General features: G+C 36.7%; 1 protein-coding gene across 1 annotated transcript in view; it reads right to left on the reverse strand.

Annotated features, from left to right (window-relative positions):
* Nucleotides 1-12,844, reverse strand: part of LOC113997535 (cadherin-12) — a 347,586-nt gene that overhangs the window by 212,380 nt on the left and 122,362 nt on the right. The window contains exon 2 of the mRNA XM_039378099.1: nucleotides 764-903. The gene's annotated coding sequence lies outside the window, so the exon portion shown is untranslated. The remainder of the gene's footprint in view (nucleotides 1-763; nucleotides 904-12,844) is intronic.

Genomic DNA, 12,844 nt, shown 5'->3' on the forward strand with positions numbered 1-12,844 from the left:
TACATCCTCTCTCTCTTCAATCAAACACTAGTCTCCCCCCTAACAACCAATTTAATATTCTGGCCACTCGTATTGAAACAGCACCCCTACTCACCCTTTTCCCCACACACACCAGAACTGCTAATCCTGAGAAAGCAACTATCCAAATCCCACCAGCCTCCTAGAGGATAACATTCTAGATGCCAGTCACAGTCCTCAGCCTGATGGTAGCTTGGAAAGCTGCATGCATATTCTTGACTCACATTTCAAAAAGCCCTTTCTATCTCGTTTTAATGCTATGAGATTTTGAAGCCTTGCATCTACGAGTTCCAGCTGGTGCAGGAATGACGCTCCTTATTCAGAATTAAGTTTTACCATAATGTACTTTTTCTTTCCAGCTGCTGTGATTCCTCAAACACACGTATAAAGGGGAAAAGTGTGCTTGCCTTTCCTCCTGCCTGGCTTCTAACAGTTGGTTGGGGGGGGGGGGGGGGTGTTCTGTTTTGGGTTTTTTTTGTTTTGCTTTGTTTTTTTTTTTTTTTTTTTTGCAAGCTTCGGAGAACTACCGGATCGGAAATAACTGCAGCCATTCATAAGATGCTGCTTAAAATTCGAATTCCTCCAGAGAGGCGTTCCAGGCTGGGACACTCGCCTCTGCCCCCAACCCTCTCCTGCCGGGCGGCGCGGGCTCCCTTGCTGCAGTGCAGGCTGGCAGTTCACTCCACTCGAACTTTCAATGCAGAAATTCGGCACGATGCAGTCAGACAGACAAAGCAGCACTTACCTTAATTGAAATCTTTTCTCTGGTAATGCTGGAGCATCAGTCCAATCAACAGTGTTCTGAGGGGGAATCCTAAGTTTCAATCAACACCCTCCGGATAGCTGCATGCTGCTCTGCCTTTTTTTCGTTGAACTCCTCACTGTCTAGAGAGAGAGAGAGAGAGATCAGCTGAAATCCTCAGAGGCTGCTAGGGAGTGAGAGAAGAGGCACCAAAGCAATGTTTCTTAACAGGCGATTCTCAGCAAGCGTGCTCAGGTCTGGAAGATCCTGTAACTGCTGTGATAGGCTCCTGTCATGTCCCCTGAGCCGTGAGATGATCATTGACCTGATTAGCTCTGAACACTCCCTACATGCAGAGAAAGCACTGAGAGGATTGGCGGGTCGCAAGGGAATTGGGAAAGGCACCAGGGCCGCTTGGGAATCTTCATTCTTCCAGACTAATGGATGTGCTGCAGCTGAGGCTGTAATTTGCGAGGAGGTTATGCACCATGTTAACCATCTGAGGACTTAAACAAATGTACTTTTGCATGCTGTTTCTCAAGGTGCACCGGCATTCAACGGAGGGTAAAGCTGAGTAATTAGAGGCTGATGTAGCCGTTCTGTCATACAAGGCTCACTGTATGAGATATCCTGTAAGCTGAGAGATAAAGTGGATTCATACATTTGTCTCTGACCCCGGAGACAATAGCAGTTAATGGGTAGAATAAGTGAAATTAGCATGGTGGGCTCATGTTGGCCCCCAGATGGCAATCAATCACCATGGAAAGAAAAAGAAGAGAACAACAAAACCCAAGCAGACTAGAATTATTTAACAAGTGTATGTATGTGGCAGTTAAATAAAATGTAGAAAAAGAATGCCAAACTAGTACAGAAAGGACTCTTCAACATGGGGATAAAATCAGTAGCAAAGCACAACAACACAGCACACAAGTTCTTCCCTCTTTTACAGCAGAGGAGGAAAACCAACCAGAAATGCGTTTAAAGAATCTAGCTTGCTTTTCACTTATACTGGTACAAATAAATCTATTAAAGATGACAGTTTAAATTTAGATGGGAAAAGAAAAAGCAGAGTGAAAGAAGAGTGAGGTGTATTCATTATTTTTGTTTCGAGGGTATTAGAGAAACCAGACTCTTGTGTACCAAGTATTCAGGCTTACATGGTCAAAGTGTGTCACCTTTTATGAATGTCCTCATCTTTTTTTCCTGTTCTTGGATGACAATATGGCACTAGCCAGTTAACTCAATTTTCCGTTCATATTTATCTATGGAAATACCAACTCTAACATATTTAGAAATGCTGATCTGAAGCACCAATACAAAAGGGAAAATGGATATTTTGGTAGCAACTAAAGAAGATTTGGAACCTATAGTAGCATTGCTAGTTCATATGTAGTTAGCATAAGTTACTCTATGAGTACTGAAACAAAGCTAATTTTAAACATATACTAGAATTCTTAATCACTTTATTTTTCGTCAGGTTTTATACATTTTTCAGGTAAATTTATGTAATTGTATTTTAGTTAGATAAGCAGTCAAGAAAGCAAATTTTAAGTTGTTAAGCAAACGGCAAAGAAAATGCATTACATATTTACTTTCTGAAGGCATTCACTTCAGAAATCTCGTTAATACAGAGAAAAGAGTATTGTGTGATTTGGATCACTCAGAAGTAACCATGAAGGTTTGAATCTCCAATTTATTTAGCAAGACAGAAGACAATGATTTCTCACCCTAACTGTAATGCCTAAGAAACAATAATCTAAGTGCAATAATTCTACATGCCCCAATTTCTCACTACACAATCAGTAGTAAGAGATCAATTTTTCTCCCCTAGCAGTGGTATAATTTTCAGGATCCTCCTCTAGAAGTGCCTCTCTCTTCCACAGATCAAAATCTCCTCTATGTGCATAATCTGGATAATAAGATTGTCTTTGGCAATATTACATATTCAGACAGTAACAGGTTATGTTTTAGTGTGATTTATTGAATATCTATCAGCCAGGGATTCACATTTGCCCTGGGACTAATGGTAAGAAACTAATAATTAATCAAATAATTAATTAAATAAGAAGGCTTTTACACACTTTAATATGAAGCATAAACACAATCTTGATCTTGACTAAAGTGTTTCATGTGTCAAGACTACAGTGATTTGCTGCTACAACCCTCACTGAAAAACAAGCTGCTTTCCTTACCCATACGTTTGTACCAGGGAATGGGTGGCAAGTCATCCCAACACTTACAATCTCAGATGTTCTGACATGGCATCCTTCATGAAACATGTAATCCACAGCTACCCATTGTATCATTTATGATTTCAAATACCAGGAAAGAAATTAAATATGAAAAAGACCTTATTAAGACTATTTATTTGCCATTCTTGTAAGCTTCCAATTTCAGCTTTCTTGCTGTTTTATTTAACAATATTCAACTCTCACCAGCCCTGGAATTTTCAGCACTTCTATTAAACTGATGTTCTACAACCTATGAGATCGGCATATCAGGAATACTTTTCCTGTTACCATCTCCTTTTCAAATATATTTCAGTAATTTTATACTAAAAGTTTCACTTTAATAATATAAAAGGTAATCTTTCACACTTAATGTTCTGATTTTCTTTTTAAGGTTTAAAAGTCAACATTCATTAGAAGTTCATACTGTGTGACTGAATTATTTTAATTGTTTCTCACCACAAATAAAAGTCTGTAAAAGAAAACAGCAGATCCAGAGGAGGGACTGAAGCATGAAGGAAAAAAATTTGAAGTGACAACACGATTTAAGTTTGTGCAGAAACAGCTGGGACTTACTGTACTATTAGACAATTGTGTAAGACATTGGCATTTTAAATTTATTGTTAACAAAAGGAAACAATAATTTGAATCACTCATAAATCTTGTTACAGTCTAAATAACTGAAGAAAAGTCTATTGTTTTGGGTCTTGTTCCTAACCCTCAACGTAACTTAAAATTTTGAATGCAATTCCTATCAGTCATCTCAATAAATGGACAAGAGTTTGTTCTGCACAAGGAGATCAGTAAAGTAATGTCTTCAATAGGGCATCATATAATTACTCATATGGATAAAAAAAAATTAGAGACCCTTCTTGGCACATCATTCTTATACAAAAGAGTCAATATATTAAACGAGCAACCTTTTGAATTCACTGCCCCAAGCCATGGCTACAGAAAGAATTAATATGTACGTGTGTGATAGTATTTTAAAATCATAACAGAATTTAAAATGAATACACAAGAAAAATTTCTTTGTTCAGTATTGTCCCTCAAAGAGAAGTAAAAACATGACCTTATGGACAAGATACTAATCATGGGGAAAAAATCCCTGACCAACTAACATAATTGTATAATCCATTGTATTTTTATTGTCAAGGTCATTAGTTACTGATGTTTCACTAGTAATTTTTTAAAAGATTAATAACATTTTTAGAAAGAGTTATATTTCCCAAACTGGTCATTTGAATAGACCGAATGCCAAAATAAATTCAGAAAATTATAGTAGCGTTAGTTTCTTAATATTCTCATAAAGATCTTTGATTCAGAGACACTACAGCACAATACTTCACCATGCATCTATGGAAATTCAATACAGAATAAAAGGTCATAGATGAACAGTAAGAAAAGTAATGAATTCACCCATATGCCTATATAGTCACAATTTTCTGCTGGTCTAAATTACACATACAGTCAGGTACATCAGCTTTGTTGATGCTCAGAAACAGAAAGAACTAGAAGTGAATTGCATCTACACCCATAGCTTCAATATAGAGAATTATTCTTTTTCTACAGTTAAAGAGATCCTTTGGTGTTAAAAAGATACTACACGAGTACTGAGAGTGCCAATTTGCTCAATAATTTCTTTTTCTCTAATAAGTAATTAATTTTAGCTGGAAAAACAGTAAGTACAAATAAGGTGTGTGAATAGTCTAGGATAGCAGCAAAGCCAGGAGAATAAAAGACTTCATAGAAGAGATGGACTGAAACCATATTAATCTTTCATCTCTCCAGATAAAAACACACAAATAATAAACCACTTAAAGACATTAAAAATGCTTTGAAAAAAAGCCCACATTTGGACCATTTGAACTTTCACAACCATGTATTTTCTGCATTTTAGCAACCATTTTTTCCCTATGGCATCTCTGAGCAATGAGTCTAGTTAAGTCTTAGTAGTGCCTGACAATTCTCATGCACTTTAGCACTGAAATTTTACTCTCATCCTCATTAATTTCAAAAGCACAAGCTGAGCAGATGCAACTCCAAATTCTCATCTGGCTTACATCAGCATAGCTGCATTGATTTAAGTAGAACTGTACAGCAGATTTATTATTAGTGAGATCTCATGTAAAAGCAGTGCAATTTCTCATCAGTGAATACTACAGCAAATCTCAAAGACCAACCTTATTTCCAAACTTTCTGGCCACAGTGAATACAGACAACAAAGGAAACTTCTTTGAATCTAGAGTTTAATCTCGAACATTCAGTGCTTTAGTACAGCACCTTATTCCACAGGTTCTTGATGTTAAGGTAAAGATGTGATCTGAATGGAAGGAGACAGCTGAATCCCAGTCATACTCAGTAGAAAACTGCTGACTTCATCAGGCTTCTCCTTTTGGTACCACTAGGGGCTCAGAAAAAATCTAAGTGTTTCTCTTATCTGATCACTGTTCTCACTCCCAGTTTAGCAGTAATAATCAGTAGCATACTTTTTACTTAGGTCAGACTTCCAAATATTAAGGAAAGTAGCACAGGATACTTCTGTTGGACATTTCGGATTATGTCATGCAAAGTGCAGTTTGAATTTCATTGTACACTTTTATTAAGTTAGCCTTGTATACTGAGACATTTCAATGTTAGTGATTTCTGTTTTCTTGGAGGAATTCCCAAAATGTTTGAGATATTTAGGAAGCACAAGTAACCCTGGATTTAAGTAAACGTCCACCTGGATTTAAGTAAAGGTCCACAAAATGCCTAAACAAATGAAAGTAGGTGGTGACTAAATACTCTACAATTCAGTCCTGGAAGCTATTTAAGAACATTATGCTTTGTAAGAGTAGGGAACTTAGGGGTAGAGAGGATACAGAGCCCTGTAAGTGAAAGGAAGCACAGAGGGACAATGTTTTTAAGAATATATTCAGATCTAGTAGAGAGAAAAAAAAATAAAGGTAGAAAAAAGATGTGAGATGGAAACAGGCCACCGCTGTTTTGATTATGCCTCTTCAGTTTTGTTACCATCTGAGAAAAACATAGAGTTCATGTTCAAGCACCAAGTAAATTATTGTTGTCCATAATTATAAAAAAGGAAACAGAATGGACAATTATTTGAATATTATACGTGCTTGCAATACTATTTATTCAGATATATATTATAAAGGCACTTCATTTAAGACATGGAATCCAAATTCTCTTCAGTCTGTTTGGTATGTCTTTCTGTATGAATTGAGAACCTGAGGACTACTAGAATGAACTCTACAGGACAAAGAAAACTTTGTATTTGAAGGTAGTTTTTCTCTGCTGAAAATTTCTGTCAGCAATACACCTATGCAGTTCAGCTGGAAAAGTTAAACAGCTGTAACGAAGGGCATGCTTTTGCAGCAACGTGTGATGTGCAGTTTCTGATTTGAGTCTCCTTTTTGCTGGGGGCTGTAGACCTCCTTTAGGCATAACAGTAAAAATAGGAGCACCCTGCAAGTTGCACCACAATAGCAATGTGGGAGACAGAATGACTCAGGGACATCCTTTCTAAAGTACAATTCCTCCCTCACATCCTTCTTGTTCAGGTGAAGGGAACAGTGTGATTTGTGGTATGATCTGTCTCAGCAGCAATTTACAACTTCCCAGTAAAATCTCTCTGCTCACTCCCTTTTGCCATCAACTTGTTTTAGCATGCAGGGACAAGGGAGAGAGGATAGTGCAGAAAGTCATGTGCAGGGGTGCAATGTACTGCTTGTAGCCACATAAATATCTTACACCCGTCCATTAGCCTCCATGTTCCTGTCTCTGTGCATAAGGAGGGGTTGCTTGTCCCCTCAAAGGAGACAAAACTGAACTGCAATTTAGTCTCGGGATTCTCCCTGGCATTTTTATAGCTGAAGCCTGTCTGCTACTTACTCAGACTAACACTATAAATCTAACACACTTTAAGGGCCACATTTTCAGTGTCGTAAAACATCATATCTGTCCATTTTTCAGGGGAACCACAGGGCTTTTATAATACCTAGAGAAAATCAGATCTTAGGAAGTGACAACATCTCTGCCTAAGATTGTTCAGATGTTATTGGTTTCAGGAAAAGCTCAGAAAAATATGGTAACCTATATAAACATTAACTAAAATGAACTTTCCCACAATCCTAACTTGCATTTGTCTGGTTAGATTTTAGTCTTCTAACTATGGGGAATTTGGTTTTGTTTCTTTTTTTTTTAATTGTTCTGGTTTGGTTTTACTTTTAATTTCAGCCTTGACTCTTTTCTCTTATATGCTGTTGCTTTTCTTTTTTTCAGTTTGTCCACTCTAGAGTAATTTTTAATCTGTTTTTTTCAAATTCTTTCTTAAATATCTGCTTTTTCTCTTCAGATTATTTTCATGTACTTGTTCTCTAGGCATAGAAATCATCCTGTTTCTTACCTTAATCTTTTCTCTTTCCACTTACTCATTCCTTAATGTTTCTTCTTACACAATTCCATTACAAGCACTTTCTAGCTTTCTTCTCCGATAATTATTTTCCTGATCTCTTTTTATATTCCTCCTTCCTTGTTTTCTTGCTCTCTTTTTTTGTCAGTGTTAGAATGGATAGGTATAGAGGGAAAAAACAGGCAGAACAATAGCTGCATTTTTTCCATATACACATAAAAAATCATATGCATGAAAGGGAATCAAGTGCTAACAAAATTGCTTTTAGTATCGCATTTCCTCAACTTCTGTTCAGGAGGAGCTGAAATGTAAAGAAGCACAACTGTAAAGAAGCACAACTGGAAATGTTTTAATTCCTCCTTATCTCTCATTCTTCACAGTCTGAAGCAAGTTTTCTCTCACACAACAGACACCAGCCCATTGTCTGTAAAGGACAACTTCCAAGGCTGGACTATGATATAGAGAGTGCCTGTGGCACTATTATGCCAAGCCCTGAAAGAATAGGCTGATGGGAATAGCAGCCAGTAAGACAGGCTCTCATTCGGAATCAGCACTCTCCCTTCACATGGACCATGCTGGCGAGCACTTAGGTTAGGTTTTGCTGTGGGAATACTCAAACTACACCACACCAAGGTGACAGTGAACAAGACGGTAAGGCAGTCCCTCATCCCAGGTTCTTCAGAGCCTATCAGGCTTGTAAGTTACTTAGTTCCTTCCATGTGCCTAATGGCAAGACTATTACTCCTGAAAGCATTGTACTGCATCCAAGTGTCTAATAAGTTAAGTGGCTTTCATGACATAAAGAAGCTGAAGTGTGTAATGTATATAGATCTTATTTTTAGATACCAAGGAACATAAAGATTTCAATCTTGTACAAAGACGCTGACACCGATTAGCAGCTGTAAAGTTTTCTTACTGTTCGTACCACTCACATGATTAACCCTTCTAACACCCTCCTACTACAGACAACATGCTACATATTGCTCCCCCGTTAGTTTGCTTATCTGTAGTCAAAATTCAGAACAAAAATATAGCTTCCTTTTGTAGACCTGCATGTTATTCCTCATTTACCTGCTTTTGATTGTATCTTGCAATTCGAAAACATCAGTCTCATGAGCCTTTGTGATTATAAGGTTTCCTAAGGTTTACCTTATAGATGATCAGCAGAAAAAAAAAGAATGAAGAGGCAATAATATACAAAGATATCGTCTTAATTTTTCCATCCTGTAGTCATTATTTCCAATTAGATCTATCAATGCCAACATTTTAGAAGACCAGAAGACACAGAATCAGATCACAATATGAAATGTGACATTCTGTTCCAGCCAGCAGGAAACTGAAGGGGGCAGGAGGAGAATGGAGAAAAAAAACAGCCTCCTTAGCTTAGGCAGCCCAAGAAAAAGCCATGTTTCAGCTGCAGCCTCTTCACTCAGGAAAACAGAGGCAATGGTCTGTCATCAAAAACTTGGGCATTGTATCCTGCAAAAGCAATTAAGCAGTGGCATCTTAAACTCTATTTCACTGCAGCTTGCTGCCAAAAATCAGTACAGAGAATGCTGAAACTGTTTCTTTAATACAATCTTGCTCTGGAAACATATTGGAAGAGAACATGCTTCCAAAAAGGACAGCCACCTGTTATCTCTTTTGAAAATGATATGGTTTGAGACAGTGGCTAAGTAATAAAATTTGGCCTCCACTGGTTAAACTGAATAGAATTCTCTAGCCACATAAGACAGATTAATCATATCATACATAAAAAAAAAAATAAAAAATTGTTCAGCTTAATAATTGTATCTTTTCTGGACAGGAAGTATCATTATGTGACCATACTCATTTTGAGCCATTAGCCTCTCTTTCCCCATTTTCTGAATATGGAGGAATGAAAGATGGCTTAATTATAGCAGTAAGAAATTACCTGCTTTTGGTGGGAGGTGGAGAAGATGGTGTTATACTCACAATGCAAAGCTGAGACTGTAGGATATTACCTTAAAATATTTATTCTCAGTTACTGTCTCAGCTCTATCTGCATCTGCAGTAAGTAACATGTTTAAAACACACTCACATATATGGAATGAGAGTAGAAGAATGTGGCAGCTGGAAGGTAACAGACCCTACTGCCTAAATACAGTTGCGTTTTCTCTCATGGTTGCAGACTGGAGTTTGTGATTGATGTGAAAATGTGTAATATTAAATGTGTGATATTACAAATAGTGGATAAAAAATGCAAATATTACATATTAATTCATGTTAATTTGTCTCTTTACTAGCATAGCCAACTAGCCTGTGTTCATCTGTCTCCAGAACCATCTATACTGATTATTAATTAGTTTGCCAAAATCTTGTATCTTTTTTTTCCCCTATTCATGAAGGCAATTCTGAGAATAATAATTACACTATTTAGCCTTTATCTAGTGCTTCTCATCTTTCAAGTGCTTTACAAATATTAATTCACTAATTAATCTTCCCAAAAACTCAGATTACTCCCATTTTACAGATGGAGAAGCATTAGCAGAGAGGGCAAGTGACCTGCCTGAGGCCATGGATAGTAGAGAAACGGGAAAGGACTAAGAGGAAGGATGCTTATAACTAGAAAGAAATGGAGGCAGATGGGACAATTATGGTGATTGTTCAGCAAATAATCATGAGATTCCAGTGAAGAATTTTATATATCACCGGAGGGCAGGCAGTGCTAGCCCTACCATGTGTTATATAGCCACTCGGTATGCCAAAGGATTCACAAATAAAAAAATGAAACTGAGAAATAAAACACATGGCACTTTCACCATTTTTTAAAACCAAAACACAGTCTGTTCTAAGATACTGGCAAAAATCTTAAAAGTAATCATAAGCACAAAACTAGTGTCAGGAAACTAGAAAATTCTAATTTTTTTGATATCTCATTTGATCTGTACTCAAAATTGAATCAATGAAATGAAAAGACTGCCCAATACTAGGCATAAATTCAGTTACAATTTCTATGCTTGATTCATTTTACATCTGGGGAGACTGATAAAAAGCATATTTTCTATAAGACTAGATCTAGATCACACATATAGTTCAAAGAGTATGTAAAAAAATAGCCAAATAAACTTCCCTCTTAAACCTTGCCTTTCTGCTCTCCAAATAGTCTCTGTTTAATCACACTTTTTTTCTTCATTTTTGTTTGGTTTTGCTTTGTTTTACAACAAAACCTTTTTTTTTAAATTCAGATCTCCCAAATGATTGCAGAAAAACAGATACTTGTACATTAGGACTATGGGAGAACATGGGATAATACTACTGTATGATACTGCTGGCAGGGAGACTTTCATTAAGGCTGTAAGAGATATATCATTGCCTGGAATTTAGAACAGCAACTGGGGATGAAACATATCCAAGCTAAATCCATGAGGTGAATGACCTAAGAGCAAAAATTATTCCCTATGTCACAACTGATAAAAACATGGGGATTGGTTTTGGATTGTGGTAGAATCCTAACAAGTATAGTACACATAGCTACCCAAATCCAAAGCTCCAAATGATTACACAAATATTCAAGGTACTTTATGCTCCATGCAGACTGAGAAGAAAGTAAAAAAACCGTGAAAGCTGTACAAAATCTGCCAGATATACAATCGAGTCAAATTAAGATCGCTTTTTCTCCTCTTTGAGAAGTTTTTTTTTCTGCCTTACTGACATGGTAGATATTCCAGTTATACTTATGCAGACATTGATATTTTGTATACACTACTGTAGTGTGCTGACCAGTGATGACAGAATAAAGGTGGTAAACCATCCAAGAGTACAGAAAGCAACGAGAATGAAGAGGAGAGAAAAGGAATGCAAAAAAACCTCTGATAATTTCCAACATCATAGCAAGGTATGTGCTGTAATGCTCAGTGCAGTACTAAAAGGGGAGGTCCCAGTCCTGTACCCTGTGCATTTTTCTCTCAAATTATCCCCTTGCCTGGAGATGCCCTTAAAATGAAATTTATTTACCTACAGAATAGCTAGACCTCTTCAGATTCTTAGAGCTTGGGAAGCAGATAATTTTCCAAGACACAGAATAGGTGTATCTATGCTGTATCTTGGAAAATTATCTACTTCCTTGGCTCTAAATAACTGAGAGAAAACTATTATTTCAAAAAAGAATAATCAAAATATATCTTTCTTTGCTTCTGTAAGTTTCTAGAAGTAAAGATCACTGCTTTCTCTCTCTCTGAGTTCTATATCCTCTTAAAATTAATTCTCCCTAAAACTTTATTTATTCAGGAAAAGATTTCCTGGAAATAACAAGGTAGAAAAAAGCTTTTAATGGCACTATTTTGATGTTAATAACACAACTTTATGTCTTCAGCATTTGTAAGCTTTGCAGTCAATACTCATGATTACCAACCCAATCACTGACAACAGCAAGCAACTTACCACTTATGACCTCAAATTTTGTAGCAGTGAGAAACAAATTGACTGGGTAGAGCCCCTGCAGTACAAGATGAAACTATTAAATTTGTGATTTCATCCAGTGATTAAATTTTTGTTTAGCTCCTGTGATACAATGGTTTCTATGTTATTACAAAAAAAGTAACGATCACAAAACTTTCATAACAGATCACATACATAGGAACAGGACTCTTGAGAAGGATGCTCACGATGACATGAGGGTATCACACCAGAAACAAAAGCTACATTTTGCCTGTGAAGTTTAGTTAGGTTTGCTTTGCTTAGGCCATCTTGTTGGAGGTCTGGGTAAGGGTACAGACTGTTCTCACTGAAATTCAGAGCACTATGCAGAAAGGGCTTTAAGCAGATAGGAAAAGTGGCAAAGAAAACAAAAAGTGCCTGTCCCACCTGCGATGTGACTCAGCGTGGAGAAGAAAAGCTTTGTTTATGCCACAGACATAAAAATGCCAGGTACACAGACCAGAAGCCCTGAGTTTTTTCTCAAGTGCTGCTGTGTTACGTATATGCTGCTGCAGCTTAGTTTTTTGTTCCCTTTCTTCAACTCCGAAAGGAAGATTTGGATTTTATTTACTTGTCTCCATAATTTTATTTGGATGCTGTCGAGCAAGGATGGAGTTTAGAAGTGCCATTGATATAAACTTAATTACTGTTTTAGGAACCAAGTTCTTTTAACCAGTGATTTTTTTTTACCTAAATCTGTGTCAAAAACTAGGCAGTGTTATGTAATTCAATGCTGTAAGTTAAATCAGTAGTTATCAAGGTAAGGCAAATACCGGTTCTTAGATGTTGAGATCTACAAATAAACTAAGCTTTACATATCAGCTCATTTTTAATTAAAATTTATTAATACATTATGACTGTTGCTGATGTTAATATTTTGAAGTACCTAAGGTTATTTTAGGCTAAGCAGGAAAGTGTCAGTTTTCTTTTTCTAGCATACTTTATGTTCTCATAGGCTTTAGCTTTATATTCTTCAACCAGGAAACTGTATGTAGTTATTTT

This window comes from Pipra filicauda, unplaced genomic scaffold (genome assembly GCF_003945595.2).
Source record: "Pipra filicauda isolate LSUMZ 115617 unplaced genomic scaffold, ASM394559v2 scaffold99_size2403431_pilon, whole genome shotgun sequence".
Taxonomy (NCBI): Eukaryota; Metazoa; Chordata; class Aves; order Passeriformes; family Pipridae; genus Pipra; species Pipra filicauda.